The following is a 4,386-nucleotide window of genomic DNA, read 5'->3' as shown; positions in this document are numbered from 1 at the left end:
CTCCCAAGTAGCTGGGATTACAGGCTCCTGCCACAACACCTGGCTAATTTTTTTGTATTTTTAGTAGAGACGGGGTTTCACCGTGTTAGCCGGGATGGTCTCCATCTCCTGACGTCGTGATCCGCCCGCCTCAGCCTCCCAAAGTGCTGGGATTACAGGCATAAGCCACCACGCCCAGCCAATGAATGATCTTTTTAATGAATTATTGAATTTTGTTTGCTAGTATTTTGCTAAGAATTTTTGCATCAATATTTATGAGAGATATTGGTCTGTAGTTTTCTTTCCTTCATGTGTCTTTGTCTGGTTTTGGTATCAGTAATATCTGCCTTGTATAATGAATTTGGAAGTATTCCCTCCTCCTCTATATTTCGGAACAGTTTGAGTAGGACTGGTATTAGTTATTCTTTAAAATTTTTTTTTCTTTCTTTTTTGAGATAGAGTTTTAGGTCGGGCGCAGTGGCTCACACCTGTAATCCCAGCACTTTGGGAGGCTGAGGCAGGTGGATCACCTGAGGTCGGGAGTTCAAGACCAGCCTGACCAACGTGGAGAAACCCCATCTCTACTCAAAATACAAAATTAGCTGGAGATGGTGGCTCATGCTTGTAATCCCAGCTACTCAGGAGGCTGAGGTGGGAGAAATCGTTTGAACCTGGGAGGTAGAGGTTGCAGTGAGCAGAGATTGGGCCATTGCACTCCAGCCTGGGAGCAACAAGAGCGAAACTCCATCTCCAAAAAAAAACAAGAGAGTCTCACTCTGTTACCCAGGCTGGAGTGCAGTGGCATGATCTTGGCTCACTGCAACCTCCATCTTCTGGGTTCAAGTGATTCTTCTGCTTTAACCTCCTGAGTAGCTGGGATTCATGCCTAGCTAATTTTTTATTTTTTGTATTTTTAAAAATTATTTATTTATTTACTTTTGAGACAGAGTCTCTCTCTGTCGCCCAGGCTGGAGTGCAGTGGCATGATCTTGGCTCACTGCAACCTCCATCTTCTGGGTTCAAGTGATTCTTCTGCTTTAACCTCCTGAGTAGCTGGGATTCATGCCTAGCTAATTTTTTATTTTTTGTATTTTTAAAAATTATTTATTTATTTACTTTTGAGACAGAGTCTCTCTCTGTCGCCCAGGCTGGAGTGCAGTGGCATGATCTTGGCTCACTGCAACCTCCATCTTCTGGGTTCAAGTGATTCTTCTGCTTTAACCTCCTGAGTAGCTGGGATTCATGCCTAGCTAATTTTTTATTTTTTGTATTTTTAAAAATTATTTATTTATTTACTTTTGAGACAGAGTCTCTCTCTGTCGCCCAGGCTGGAGTGCAGTGGCATGATCTTGGCTCACTGCAACCTCCATCTTCTGGGTTCAAGTGATTCTTCTGCTTTAACCTCCTGAGTAGCTGGGATTCATGCCTAGCTAATTTTTTATTTTTTGTATTTTTAAAAATTATTTATTTATTTACTTTTGAGACAGAGTCTCTCTCTGTCGCCCAGGCTGGAGTGCAGTGGCATGATCTTGGCTCACTGCAACCTCCATCTTCTGGGTTCAAGTGATTCTTCTGCTTTAACCTCCTGAGTAGCTGGGATTCATGCCTAGCTAATTTTTTATTTTTTGTATTTTTAAAAATTATTTATTTATTTACTTTTGAGACAGAGTCTCTCTCTGTCGCCCAGGCTGGAGTGCAGTGGCATGATCTTGGCTCACTGCAACCTCCATCTTCTGGGTTCAAGTGATTCTTCTGCTTTAACCTCCTGAGTAGCTGGGATTCATGCCTAGCTAATTTTTTATTTTTTGTATTTTTAAAAATTATTTATTTATTTACTTTTGAGACAGAGTCTCTCTCTGTCGCCCAGGCTGGAGTGCAGTGGCATGATCTTGGCTCACTGCAACCTCCATCTTCTGGGTTCAAGTGATTCTTCTGCTTTAACCTCCTGAGTAGCTGGGATTCATGCCTAGCTAATTTTTTATTTTTTGTATTTTTAAAAATTATTTATTTATTTACTTTTGAGACAGAGTCTCTCTCTGTCGCCCAGGCTGGAGTGCAGTGGCATGATCTTGGCTCACTGCAACCTCCATCTTCTGGGTTCAAGTGATTCTTCTGCTTTAACCTCCTGAGTAGCTGGGATTCATGCCTAGCTAATTTTTTATTTTTTGTATTTTTAAAAATTATTTATTTATTTACTTTTGAGACAGAGTCTCTCTCTGTCGCCCAGGCTGGAGTGCAGTGGCATGATCTTGGCTCACTGCAACCTCCATCTTCTGGGTTCAAGTGATTCTTCTGCTTTAACCTCCTGAGTAGCTGGGATTCATGCCTAGCTAATTTTTTATTTTTTGTATTTTTAAAAATTATTTATTTATTTACTTTTGAGACAGAGTCTCTCTCTGTCGCCCAGGCTGGAGTGCAGTGGCATGATCTTGGCTCACTGCAACCTCCATCTTCTGGGTTCAAGTGATTCTTCTGCTTTAACCTCCTGAGTAGCTGGGATTCATGCCTAGCTAATTTTTTATTTTTTGTATTTTTAAAAATTATTTATTTATTTACTTTTGAGACAGAGTCTCTCTCTGTCGCCCAGGCTGGAGTGCAGTGGCATGATCTTGGCTCACTGCAACCTCCATCTTCTGGGTTCAAGTGATTCTTCTGCTTTAACCTCCTGAGTAGCTGGGATTCATGCCTAGCTAATTTTTTATTTTTTGTATTTTTAAAAATTATTTATTTATTTACTTTTGAGACAGAGTCTCTCTCTGTCGCCCAGGCTGGAGTGCAGTGGCATGATCTTGGCTCACTGCAACCTCCATCTTCTGGGTTCAAGTGATTCTTCTGCTTTAACCTCCTGAGTAGCTGGGATTCATGCCTAGCTAATTTTTTATTTTTTGTATTTTTAAAAATTATTTATTTATTTACTTTTGAGACAGAGTCTCTCTCTGTCGCCCAGGCTGGAGTGCAGTGGCATGATCTTGGCTCACTGCAACCTCCATCTTCTGGGTTCAAGTGATTCTTCTGCTTTAACCTCCTGAGTAGCTGGGATTCATGCCTAGCTAATTTTTTATTTTTTGTATTTTTAAAAATTATTTATTTATTTACTTTTGAGACAGAGTCTCTCTCTGTCGCCCAGGCTGGAGTGCAGTGGCATGATCTTGGCTCACTGCAACCTCCATCTTCTGGGTTCAAGTGATTCTTCTGCTTTAACCTCCTGAGTAGCTGGGATTCATGCCTAGCTAATTTTTTATTTTTTGTATTTTTAAAAATTATTTATTTATTTACTTTTGAGACAGAGTCTCTCTCTGTCGCCCAGGCTGGAGTGCAGTGGCATGATCTTGGCTCACTGCAACCTCCATCTTCTGGGTTCAAGTGATTCTTCTGCTTTAACCTCCTGAGTAGCTGGGATTCATGCCTAGCTAATTTTTTATTTTTTGTATTTTTAAAAATTATTTATTTATTTACTTTTGAGACAGAGTCTCTCTCTGTCGCCCAGGCTGGAGTGCAGTGGCATGATCTTGGCTCACTGCAACCTCCATCTTCTGGGTTCAAGTGATTCTTCTGCTTTAACCTCCTGAGTAGCTGGGATTCATGCCTAGCTAATTTTTTATTTTTTGTATTTTTAAAAATTATTTATTTATTTACTTTTGAGACAGAGTCTCTCTCTGTCGCCCAGGCTGGAGTGCAGTGGCATGATCTTGGCTCACTGCAACCTCCATCTTCTGGGTTCAAGTGATTCTTCTGCTTTAACCTCCTGAGTAGCTGGGATTCATGCCTAGCTAATTTTTTATTTTTTGTATTTTTAAAAATTATTTATTTATTTACTTTTGAGACAGAGTCTCTCTCTGTCGCCCAGGCTGGAGTGCAGTGGCATGATCTTGGCTCACTGCAACCTCCATCTTCTGGGTTCAAGTGATTCTTCTGCTTTAACCTCCTGAGTAGCTGGGATTCATGCCTAGCTAATTTTTTATTTTTTGTATTTTTAAAAATTATTTATTTATTTACTTTTGAGACAGAGTCTCTCTCTGTCGCCCAGGCTGGAGTGCAGTGGCATGATCTTGGCTCACTGCAACCTCCATCTTCTGGGTTCAAGTGATTCTTCTGCTTTAACCTCCTGAGTAGCTGGGATTCATGCCTAGCTAATTTTTTATTTTTTGTATTTTTAAAAATTATTTATTTATTTACTTTTGAGACAGAGTCTCTCTCTGTCGCCCAGGCTGGAGTGCAGTGGTGCAATCTTGACTCACTGCAGCCTCCACCTCCCAGGTTTAAGTTACTCTCCTGCCTCAGCCTCCCAAGTAGCTGGGACTACAGCTGGGTAAATTTTTTTTTGAGATGGAGTCTCACTGTGTCGTTCAGGCTGGAGTGCAATTGTGCGATCCTGGCTCACTGAAACCTCTGCCGCCGGGGTTCAAG

Source organism: Colobus angolensis, unplaced genomic scaffold, assembly GCF_000951035.1.
Source record: "Colobus angolensis palliatus isolate OR3802 unplaced genomic scaffold, Cang.pa_1.0 Scaffold77, whole genome shotgun sequence".
NCBI lineage: Eukaryota > Metazoa > Chordata > Mammalia > Primates > Cercopithecidae > Colobus > Colobus angolensis.
Note: the sequence above shows the minus strand (reverse complement) of the source record.